This window comes from Heterocephalus glaber, unplaced genomic scaffold (assembly GCF_053883595.1).
Source record: "Heterocephalus glaber isolate CG9 unplaced genomic scaffold, H.glaber_assembly_v1.0 deba00000676, whole genome shotgun sequence".
Taxonomy (NCBI): Eukaryota; Metazoa; Chordata; class Mammalia; order Rodentia; family Bathyergidae; genus Heterocephalus; species Heterocephalus glaber.
Genome location: NW_028258156.1, coordinates 2,568,097 through 2,580,578, shown reverse-complemented (window position 1 = coordinate 2,580,578; position 12,482 = coordinate 2,568,097). Strand labels below are relative to the sequence as shown.

The 12,482-nt window shown below is 42.5% G+C and overlaps 1 protein-coding gene and 1 long non-coding RNA gene across 2 annotated transcripts in view; one reads left to right on the top strand and one right to left on the bottom strand.

Moving 5' to 3' along the window:
* Jazf1 (JAZF zinc finger 1) overlaps positions 1-12,482 on the bottom strand; it is a 348,619-nt gene that overhangs the window by 177,612 nt on the left and 158,525 nt on the right. The gene's annotated exons all lie outside the window — the stretch shown is intronic.
* Positions 11,239-12,482, top strand: part of LOC147829215 (uncharacterized) — a 36,978-nt gene continuing 35,734 nt past the window's right edge. The window contains exon 1 of the long non-coding RNA XR_015449276.1: positions 11,239-11,446. This is a non-coding gene — a long non-coding RNA (uncharacterized LOC147829215). The remainder of the gene's footprint in view (positions 11,447-12,482) is intronic.

Sequence of the window (12,482 nt, the reverse complement as noted above, 5' to 3'; positions counted from 1 at the left end):
ACAATGGGCGCACCGTGCACCCTAAATGATTCTAATGGGTAGCCAGGCCTAAGAACCACTGCTGTGTTAAGTTCCCTAAGGACAAGCCCCATGGCTATTCATGTCTGAACCAGCTCCTAGCTCAGAGCCTTCTCACTAGATAGTAGTTGAACAAATAAAACATGTTGTTCAGTGACTGAAGAAGAAAGGGAGGGATGGTAAAGGGTTATTCAGGAAGCATTCTACACTGGGAAAGTATAAAACAGCTCTCAAGCTGGACTGTGCATCACAGTCATCTGAGGAACTGGCCACTACTACTCAGGCTGCAAGCCAGGCCCAGGGTTTCTGGTGCAGCAGGCCTGGGATGGGGCCAGATCTGCATTTCTAAGAAGATTCCTGGTAATGCTGATCCTGCTTCTCTCAGGACCAGGCTTCCAGAACCACTGTACTGAAACAACCAGAACAGCCTAGTAATCTCAGAGTAGGTGACGCACAGTAACGAGTGGGAACCTGGGGCCGCAGGAATCTCTGACTGGGGTGGCCAAGGATGGTGATACTATCCAGAACATCAAAGGAGGCACTGATCACACTTGTTTTTTGGATTTATGTTTTTTGTACTGGACACTGCACCCAGGGACCACTGAGCTACATCCCTAGCCCTTTTTACTAGTTTATTTTGAGACAGGGCCTCCCTAAGTTGCCCAGGTTGACCTCGAGCTTGCAATCCTCCTACCTCAGCCTTCTAAGACCTTGCCAGGCATGTGATGCCTATAATTCCAGTAAGAAGGGAGCCTGAGGATGGACAGTTGTAAGTTAGAGCTCAGCCTGGGCAACTTATCCACCTAGAGAGACCTCGTCTCAGAAATAAACTAAAAGGGATAGGGATGTAGCTCAGTGCAAAGGCCTAGCCTAGTACCTCCTCCCACTCACCACTCCAAAACAAAACAACGAAACAACCAAAAACTGATTACATTGGACCTGACCTGTTTGATGCCCTTAATCCTAATTGCCAACCACAGAAAAACTAGGACTGAAGAAATTTCCCCTTTTCCACAGAGACTCCAAGTCAATCAGCAACCTTTAATTATCATGCCTTAAGTATCTGAATCATTCATCACATGTCTATTACTGTTCTGAGTTAAGGTATGGCTAGCAAGAACAACAGACTGCCACAGATACTTAAAAATTACTTAAAAATCATAGTACACTTTCCTAGAAATAGGACCAAGATCAGTTTTTCCAAAAGCAACCAGTGGCAGACATAGGCCAGAAAACAAACCCATGGCTACTTGTTAAATCAACTCGAGCACTAGATCCTACAGCTGTAAAAATATAGTGGTTTTAACTCCAAGCTTCTAACAGCCACCCAAATAGATGTTATATTAAAATTACCGGGGAAGAATGTATGCAGTTAAGACATTTTTTCCTTAGAGACAAAGGAAAGGAATAAGGAAAATGCCAACTGCCCCAAGAGGGCACTGGCTACTGGCTCCCAGTAGCCAATCAGCCACACCGAGCAGGGACAGGAATGGAGTCAAGACAGTAACCACACAGCTTCTCTCTCCCCTGCTAGTGTGGACTCCAGCCAGCAGTCATAAATCTGGGTGTCCGAAAACCAAATACTTTTGGGTTGAGAGACAATCTTTGAGGCGTTTTTGGAGCAGAAATACAGTAAACAGGAAATTGCGGCCTCTGAAACACTCTACTAGGAAGAGAATGACATCAAGATGGCAGGCCCACTCAGAAGACAAGGACAAAATCTCCCTGTGCAGTCAGCGATTCTATGGTGTGGCTGGCTCTCCACCAGCAGCATCAACATCTTCTGGGAACAGGTCAGGTGCTCAGCCCCTGCCCCAGTCCTCCCAAAAGCTCAACCCAGCGTGAATGAGTGTGTGAGTGTGTGTGTGTGTGTGAGTGTGTGTGTGTGTGTGTGTTGGGGGGGGCATTGCAGTCTAGATTTTAGTTAAGTCCCACATCTACAATTCTGATGCACCTAAAGTTTGAAAGCTGCTGATGTAGAACTTTAGGGTCCTTAAAGCACCTCTGCATAGCTTTTTGGGGGTACTTTCAATGACCGCATTGGGAAGACAGTATTGTCTCATTTTTAAAATTAGGGAACTGAACGGAGACAGCCAAGAGAAGCCTGAAGATATAAAATGGCTAAATGTAGTATAAATCCTGGAACAGAAAAACATACCAGGTAAAAACTGAGGAAACCCTAATAGTATGAGCTTTAGTTAATAATGTATCGATTCGTCTCATTCACTGTGACAAAGACACTAATGTAAGCTGTTAATAACAAGGAAACCTGGAGGTGGGAATATATGAGAATTGTACTATCTTTGTAATTTTTTTGTAAATCTAAAACTATTTTAAAACAAAAAAGTTTGTTTAAAAAAACTGGGGAGCTGAGACACTAAAAGCAAAGGGGGTAGATATACAGTTTCCTTGTGTTTTTTTAAATATTTGAAAATTTTTGTCATTTTCAAATATTTTATAACTTGAAGGTCTAAAACTTATATATATATATATATATATATATATATATATGTATGCACATAATTCTGTTTTGCATTTTTTCCAGAAAAGTGGTGTTTGTTTAGCTTTATTACAGCAGGCCTGAAACACACCCGCTCCAAGCACTGTTCCAGAGCCCTTCAGTGGGGTGCTGTGGGGCTGCTCTCCCCGAAGGACAGCGCGCAGGAGCGGAACTGGGCCCATCCCCTCCCCAGACCCCCGCCTCGGCCTCTCCCCTCACATCCACAGCAGGCCTCATCATTTTATCTTGCGAACATTTATTCCCACATGCCTGTAGCTCAGCAAAGACTCCTCCAATGATGGCTGAGTGCTGCCCTCCTCCCCAGAAACCAACAGCATTTTAATGAGGACAGCAGAACCTGTGAGGCCTGCATGAGCGAATTATTTGATGAAAGGCCACCTGCGCCTTCAGACCAAGCTACTTGGCCCTTTCCCTATGTTCCATCTTTGCTGCAGACTGGACTGCATGTGGCCGGAGGTAGAATCCCTGCTCCCGCCCACCCCCCACCCCAGGCCTCTCTGTCTGGGCAGTGCTTGAGGGCAGTCCCGGCTCCTGATGGTGCATCAACTCTTTTACTTACTGCTTTCTTGTATTTTCCAACCTCTAAAGGAGTTAAAAACAAGTGGTTAAACTGCCAGAATTCTGGGGAAGGAGGGCTAAGAGGCCTGGACAACCCATAAACTGAATTTAGTGGGATGGTCATGGCTGTGCCCACATTCCTGAGGCTGGCTATTTTTGTTCTGCTGTTCTAATGCCAATACCAAAGAATGTGTGTGGCAGGTAGCCTTCCTTTAACACCTTCATCATGATGCTTACCCAGACCAAAGGAGAGAGGATGAGGGGAAAGTGGGCTGAGGGGACATCATTTTCAAGTCCAAGGAATAGAACTGAAGGCTTACTGGCCAACACTGAGTGCCTGCTGGTTCCTCCTTGCTCTTGTCCAGGACCTTTTCTCATTTTCTTCTGTCCTCCCTTTACCCTTCACTGGACTCAAATACAATCCTCTCCTAAAGGGCCCTTTACAGTCTTAAATGCAGCCCAGGGGTTCTCTGCTTTTTTTCTGCACCACCCATTTTATAATTCAAAAAGTATTAAGCACTTATTTTGTGCTAAACAGTATTCTAGGAACTAGAATTACGGGAATGAACAAAAAAGAGACAACCCCTTCTAACATAGGGTTTACATTCTGGAAAAGGTTAATAAGGACACAAGTGAATATATACTATTATGTCAAGTGGTAACTTCAAGAAAGAAAAACAATCGGGGAAGGAAGATAGACTGTAACAGTTTTCTGGTTCCTTCACTGTGACACTAACTTGATTAATGTTTCCATGTTGCCCCTTTAGCCAGATACTCTGTTCTGGAGGGACAAGGCTATTTTCGGTTTCCTTTAGCATACAATTATGTACGGAGGAGATGTTCAATACATTCTGTTGAGCAAAAGACTGTATAGTGCTCTTGATTCATGCTTAGAACCTTACACCTCTGATGTAAAAGGGAAGTCAGGAGATAAATGAGTCTATATGGAGCGATGTGTAGTGAGTCATTCATTTTGCATCTGCTTATCACACAGCTGTGTCTTGGGCACTGAGGAGATGCTTGTAAATTAACCAGTGCTAAGGTCTTGACATTGGTGGAGTGTGTCTCCCAATGGCTGGTGTGTTGGGTGCTTGGACCTCAGGGTGGCAATTTTGGGAGATGGTGTGGACCTTTAAGAGGTGGAGCCTAGTGGAAGGTGCATAGGTTATTCTGGGTGCTCTCTTTGGAAGGAATTAGATAATTCTTGTGGGAGCTTGGGTTAATCTTGAGAGAGTGAGTTGGTATGAGAGCAAGCCAGACCCCTGAATTGCTGTCTGGCTTCCTCTCTCAAGATGTGAGCTCTTCTCACACACTCTCCTAAAGAATCATCCATCATGAGATCTGCCTCAGAGTCAAACTAATGCTGGCACCCTCCCCTTAAACCTCCAGAAACTGGAACCCAAATCTCTCTCTCTTTTTATAAAGCTAGCCGGTCTCAGTTGTTGTTGTTTTTTTAATAGTAACAGCAGAAAACAGACTAATACAGCCAGTGAAATCCCGCCTTCATGACATGTACGCTTTAGTGAATAAGAGCACCAAAAGGTGTGCGGTCATTTCTACGAAGGAAGACAGAGTTGTGGTGAGAAGGCAGTGTTTCAGCCAACACCTAGAAGAGGAGAAGGAGGCAGAGGCAGCTGGGCAAAGGGCAAGAAAGGAGTGGGCAGGAACAATGAGACAGTGAGAGCGAGATTCCTGGGAGAGGAGACAGCAAAGGCAAAGACCTAAAGGTGGCGGCAACATGCTGGGTATGCTCAAGGGGCCATGTTGGAGAAGGGGTACGAGCTTGTTCTTACGGGGCCTGAGGGCTGCCATCTGGGTCTAGGTTTGAGTCTAAGTACAAGGAGAAGTCACAGACGGGTCTAAACAGAAAAGAAAGAAAACATGAGATTTATATTTTGAGAAAATCATTCTAACAAAACAGCCCTCAAGCCACAGTGACCACATGTCACAGTTTGACAAGGACAAGAGTACCCCATTTTACTCTCCAAGATGTTGCAGATTAAAAAAAAATTAAAATCACCCTGTCCAGAACCCATTATTATAACTATTAAGATTCACTATTCCATGAAAATTGATAGTCCCTGGACCAATCAGGTCCCCCAAAACAAATACAGCAGAAGCTGAATTCAACCTATCGTGTAGAACTAAGCCTGTCCTCTGGCACTGTAATTATAAAAAGGTTCTAGTATATTCTGTTTGTTTGCTTTTTTTTTAAACAGGAAGAAGAGAAAATTCTATAAACTTCATTCCATGATATATTCCATGTTTCACAACTGCTGTAGGGGACAAACTTTCCCACAGATAAAATCTAAGATTCGGGTGGAGTCTGTTCTCACTTGATATGAACACAGAGCCAGTCACTGCTTGGGTTCGCCTAAGGAGAGTCTTATTCCCACAGAAGCTTGCCAGGGTCCCCTGTGAGGACTCTGCTTCCCTGACGCAGCTCTGAGGCTTGTTTTTCAGTGTGCTGCCATCCTGTGGCTCCTCAGCTGCTCCATGCTGAGCTCCTCACACCAACACAGGCCTTCTAAAGTTACCCTCCAGAAGCCCTCTGCCATGCTCCCCACCAGGTCTTTCTAGAAGCTTCACATCTGTTCTCCTCTAAGCCACAGACTAGGAAACTGGACACGGTCTTGCAAACCATGCTGTCCGTCCTCTCCGTTTCCACCTGTCCTCCTCCACTCTGACCACCTAGAGAGCAGATTTGGCATCATCTTACAGACATGCAGAAGTGACAACTTCTGTGGCTGTGGATAATGCCTCCTTCTCATGTTCTCTCTTCAAATCTCAGAAGGTCAGGGCAGAAGTGACCTTAGCAACACACTCTTCATTTAGTAGATTTATTGAAGGTCAACTTGAGTAGCCCCCCCAAAAAGCTGGGGCCCGATCTACATCAGAGCCTTTCCCTTCTGCTTGCTGCCCTCCCTCCACACTAAGGAAATACCCATCCATTTCTTCCAGGTACCTGTGTGTGAATATCGTTGTTCAGCCTTGCCTTGAGTGCTTAGCTTCTTGCATGTTTAACAGGTTGTTTATTATTCATGACATGGAATCTTCTGTGTAGCCAGAACTCTGTAGATATTTGTTGAGCAAATGCCTGAATAAATTCTTAAGGCTCTCCTTGGTTTGTTTTATGAGACATACATCTGAACAAGAGCAACACCACCAGGCTTTGGGTGGTCACAGGCTCTAGGGAAAAACAGACCCCAGTCAAAATCCAGGCTCTGCCACTGGTTTATTAGCTAACTGACCATGGAAAGGTTTTCATCTTTCTTCATCAAAAAATGTTTACAATGTATCTACCTCTCCATGAGAATGAAACTCTCTTACAAGTATGTCTCATAGTCAAAGCTCTTCCCTTAATGCCTCTTCCCTTCTTTTCCTTGCTTTGCTTGGTCAGTAGTTTTGGCTTTTTTTCCATTATAAATTAAGCTTTTACTATTTAAGAGAAAGAAAGAAAAGTAAAAAACCCTAGTGCTTAGTTCTTAGCTGATACCATTTCCCTCCATTTTGAACTATTATAATCCTCTTTAGATAAGAGGTAAGACTGTTATAACTTACACTCTTATGCCAATTGTTAAAATAGAGTGCTGAGATAAAGGGACCATGGGAGAATTCTTGAGGTTGTGATGTAAGTAGGAGTTTGGAAAGTTTACATTTACAGAGAACTCAGGAGAGACTTCTGATGAGCTGTGAGCCAATGGAAGAGTGTGCAGGGACAATCAATCGGAAATCCAGCTTGGGTGTTGCACTGGGCAGAAGGAAATGGGCAGGGCCCAACCTCCCCACTGTCTCCCTCTGAAGATTTAGAAAGCATAGGAACAATTTTAAATCAAAGAGAAGAGACTGATACCACACTGACATCTTGTGGTTAAAAGCAACATGACGGTCAGGCAGCCCCAGAGCAGACACCAACATGTACCCAAATATTTCTACCATCTCTTAACTTTACAGAGTTTAAAAAAAACTTCAAACATTTTCTCAACCACAAGTTCATTGCTTTCACACTATGAAGGCAGAAATGAGGGAAGGAGGCTGCTGCTCGAAGGTGACACTGGCATTTATACTCCAACTGCCGCAGTGCTGGTACCTCTAACAAGTGCCATTGTTTCCAAGTATTTGCAACTCTTGGCTGAGTATTTCTTTATCTGGCATCTGAGACTTTGGGGGAGGAGAGTTACTAAAACTTACTAGTTGTTTTAAAAGTGAAATGAAGGGCCAAGGATTTAGTTCAGTGGTTCAGACGCCTGCCGCGCAAGTTCAAGGTCCTGAGTTCGATCCCCATTTCCCCCTCCCCCAAAAAAGGGGAAATGAAAACTGCAGCTGGAGCATTTAAATACCAAGCAAACCTCCCCCCTTCTGAATTGTAAGAGAGGAAGAGAGGAAATAGGAAAATAACACGAGTCTTTGGAATTTCAAAATTAAATTTCTCTTCTCAACCATACCGTGGAGCTTCTCAGGAATGGATATAGGCCAGTCACCCTCCATCTTGCAGAATGCCATATGGTACTGAGTGCCTACTGCATTCCAAGCACTTGAAGAAGACTAGTGTACTGTGGAGTGCTCATGACAACAGGAGGGGACAGGGCCCCGATCAATTCAAAGCAGAGAAGTAGAGAGAAGCTGACCTAAGCCAACCAAGGGACTGCTGTTAGGGAGACCCCAGGAAAGGCTCCAATGGGAGTGCAACATTTGATCTTTTAGCACAAGTAGTTTGGGGTCAATAAAGATGCACACGAAGGCATTTACAGGAAGGTGCATACAGTCATGGGTCTTAAGAATCAGACAAAATAAAATTTAATGCCTAGGTTCATCATTTCTTGTCTGTCCAGCCAAACATGTTCCCTGAGCTCTCTAGATCTCTCTCATTTCCATCATCGAAAAGCAAAGACCATAATTCCTACCTTAGTGTGGATGTAAGGAATGAATTAAATAGTGTATACGAGGACTGACTTAGCACACATTAGGAACACACAAATGAAGGTGACAGTTGTTACTAGCTGTAAGGAGCAGCAATAGTGGAGGTATGAAAGGCCACTGTCACCTATGGACATCAAGAGCCAGGTGAGCACGATGGACTTAGGATGGAAGAGGACACAGTGGGCGGAGTCAAGAGAATGAGGCCGCTCAGCACCAGGTGGAAGTATCTGACCAACCCTTGCTTCCTCAGTGCTACCAAAGCCTCATCTGATTCTTCACCACTCAGGCATTTTACCTTTGCTTTTGTTTCTTCTTCTTCCTGCCTATACCCTCTCTCCCCCAAGAGCTTTATTTAAGCTGTTTGGCAAATTAATTAACTCTGTTAGTAGATGAGTTTCTCTTCAGTAAAATTCAAATAAAGAACATGTTGCTGTGAAGATTAAATGAGAGTGCCAGTGAAGTGACTGGCAACAAGGGAAAGGCCCAATAAATGATGACTGCTCTCAGAACTGCACCTGCCAGTATCCTGTCTGTCCAGCTTCACACAGACTATTGCTGAAATTCAGTCTCAATGATCTTCATAACGTTTAGGATAAATAAGGGAAGACTGCACAGTATCACCACAGAAACACATTCTAAAGGATTTGTCAAGAAAATTGGGTTATCATCTCAATTTCTGAGCACTGCATATCTTCCTAGTTCTTGAGCATAGCTCCTAAAAAACACACCATGGCAGCACTGTCCTTAACTGGTTTTCCAGACAAAACCTTTTCATATTTCCACCCAAAGAATGCATTTGGCACCACCTTATCCTGATCATCTTAACAAATGGATAAACTCTGCTGCAATGAGATGGTTCCACCCACCATCTGCTCCTGTGCATCAACAGATGCAGCATGGTTTCTGCTATTAAAAAGACGGAAAAGATTTTTTAAAAAATATTTATTCCATGAGTGGTAGCACATGCCTGTATTCTCAGCTATTTGGGAGGATGAGACAGGGGAATTGTGAGTTTCAGGCCAGCCTCGGCAACTTAGTAGACCCTGTCTCAAAATAAAATTTAAAAAATGGCAAGGTGTAGTTCAGTACTCCCTGATTAGGTTCAATCCCCAGTACCACAAAAAAAATTATGTTTTTTCTTGCTGATAAAAATAACAGATGACTATGGAAGAAGTGAAAAAACATAGAAAATTATGGAAAATGGGTATTCATAATCAATTATCCAAACATAATTCAGCCTGTGCATTTTTCTGTATTTCTTTATAGTCATCTCTGCATATTTTAAAAATGGAGTTAGTCTTCCCTTTTGCTTATTATCATCCAAGCATTTTGCTTCATATTTCACTATTCATAAAATAGTACTGAAACACCCATTCAGTACATAAAGCTGTGCATTTGAAGACACATGAGATGAACTTTCTGTTCTCCTAAAGCAATTCAGCTGAGGAACATGGAAGACAGAAAAAATAGATACTGCCATAAAGTAATGATCAAAGAAAGGAGTAGCACAAACACAAGTGTTTGTAAGGGGTTCTAACCTAGATGTGAGCACATGGCTGGAATGGTCTTGAGAAGATTTCATGAAATAAAGAAAGATCCAAATCCAACCACACAGCACTACAATACTGTAGATGATTTCAAGTGGTTACAGACTCTACTAATTTAGTCTCATTTTCCCAATACAAAGAATCACAGATTTACTGACATCATCCCCTCCTGCCCCCCGTTAAAATTTTGCTATTATGGTCAAAGGTGAGCTCCTGCCAAAGCTGTTTTTTTTAATATCACAAATGAGCCTGAAATTAATACAAAGCAATTTTCCAATGATGTTTTTATTTATGAGGAAAACTGGGGCTTTGAGTGAAAGGTTACCTGAAAATTTAGAAGAGAATTCTGAAATTCCAGATCCCTATGAAGACAGCAAGACCACAAATGATACTGAAGCTTGGAACCACGTATCAACCAAGTTTAATTCCTGGGGAAAGAATTTCCTGATGAGCCCATGCCAGGGTTTGGGTGTGAATTGTCCCTCTAAGGTTCATGTGCTGGAAGCCTGGTCTTCAAGGTGGTGATAAGAGAGGTGATGGAATCTCTAGTAGGCAGGACCTAGTAGGAGGTAATTAAGTTGTAAAGATATCACCCTTGGAAGAGACTTATGTTGTTCTCATGGACTCATTAGTTCTGAAGACAGCAGTGGGGTCATCTCATGTGTTTGGTCTCTTCTGTATGTTTCCTTTCCCACTTCTCTGCCATGTTACAACTGTGTGATTCATCACAGGCTGAACACATAGAGTTGACCAATCTTAGACTTTCAGCCTCTAAAACTATGAACTAAATAAAACCTCTTTTCTTTATAAAGTATGGAGTTTCAGGTATTTAGTTATAGCAAAAGAAAACAAACTAAGAAGCCTGTATCCATCTGCTCATTCATTCAGGAAATGCCTATAAGTATTTTTGAACGGATGCTAATGGGTTAGGGACCCAAAAGTGAAGTGAACTATACTGACAATGTTCTGCCTCCATGGAGTGGATAGTTTAGTAAGAAAGCAGTTAAGTGAGCAGACAACTGCAACTAATGTGATAAATGTTAAGAATAAGTTAACTACATGAAGTAGTATACCTCACTCCTTGCCTTTTCTTTGCTGAAAAACTGTCACTTAATAATGATGCCTTTTAGAAGACATTAGTTTTCATTCCCATTATTAATTCAGTTAACCATTTGCTCTCTTTTCCTCAAAGCTCTGAATAGGAAGCAAAAGTTAAACCAAAATTGCAGGCTATCTAATGAGTTTATTCAGCCACATCATATCTAAATCTTTACAAGAATAGCCATGAGAAAATGATATAATGGTCCTCATAAGACAGATGAAACAGTGAAAACAATAGACAGGTTACATTATTTTATGTGGCTAAGCTTCAAATCCAGTTCTGACTTTACCTCCAGCTTCATTTTAATATATCATTTAACTATTCATAAAGAAAAACAGGTCATGTGAAAATGTACTTTCTCAAGCTGGAAGATCATGTGGTTTCTGGAGAAGATTCGTTAAGAGACCAAGCAGGAATTGCTGTGATTGGTCTTCAACTTAAAATAGTTCAACGTTAGGAAGGTGTGAAGTGATAAGCATTCAGTAGCAGTCATAGTCTGAATTTAGAATATGGATCATTTCCTGGGCTAGCAACATGCAGTATGATCTCTAGATGCTGGGCTGTAGCAGTAAGCCACAGCTCCTAGTCAGCCAATACTCATGAGGGAGAAACAACCACTGCTCTACATCATCAGGGGAGGAGCATTTCTACTTTGAAATTAAACTCTTGGCTGCTAAATTTTCATTTCTGGTCTGGCAGTATGTTTAGTCTTTTCAGTGTGGCAACACCAGATGCTGGACTTCTCTGAGAAGGACAGATCCTTGCCAGATTTCTGAAACTGTGAGTTCTAGGCCAGTCTTCTGTAGTGGCCACATGTTCATGACTGACAGGGTGGAACTGGGTCACTCTAGCCAAACGTATACTGTTATTATTCCGAGGCTTGGCGCAAAATGCTGTCATGGCTCTGATAAATTGGGTGGGTTATATGCTAGTGAATCATAAGTAGGGTGACCATATAATTTATTATCCAAACCATAGGGACATCTCCGAGAGTGAAAGGGGATGGTACTAGTAATCACTCCAAGACAAATAAATGGGTAAACCAGGCCAGGCCAGGGCAAATTAGAACTTGTGGTCACTCTGGAGCCCTTTTATTCTGTAGTTTAAGGCCTAGATTTCATCACGTCATCTAGAGGACTTAATGGGTCTTTTAAGCTCCCAGGCTTAAAACATTATCCAGGTAAAAACAGCAAAAAGTGGCTTCTAAAGATGAACCTAAGGAAACATGAACCAAGGGAAGAAAAACTATTAAAAAAATTCTCTAAAGTGTGCTAATATTGGAGTGGGATGGGCTGAAGTAGAGGCACTGTTTTTATTACTCACTCTAGGCCTAGGCCTTGGAGAATATCCTTTCCCAAAGAGGAAAATAAGAATAAGAGAAAGAGAATGTAGTATAGACACAAGAATCTTAACCAGTTGGACACCAAACTGACAGTCCCTGTGGCTGTCAATGATAATCCTCAATGATAATCCTGGTTTTGTACTTTTGTTTTGGTACAGGGGATCAAACTCGGGTCCTTTCACTTTCAAGGGTGGCAGCGGAACCACTGAGCTAAATGCTCAGCCCCATAACCCTGATTTTGAATCCGTATCTGCTCTTTTCCTTCCCAAGCCCCAGGCTTCTCTCAGAGATTGGGGTGCCTCTAACATCTTGCAGAGATGTATGTTGAATAAGTTATTCTCCTGAATGTGCTTGTCAGGAGAATTCCTTGTGCAGGGAATCCAACTGACAGGGCAGGTATCACTAATGTAACTACTTAAAAGTATTGTGTAAGTGCTATTTTTCAAGTCTGCAAACATAAATGGCCTTTATAAA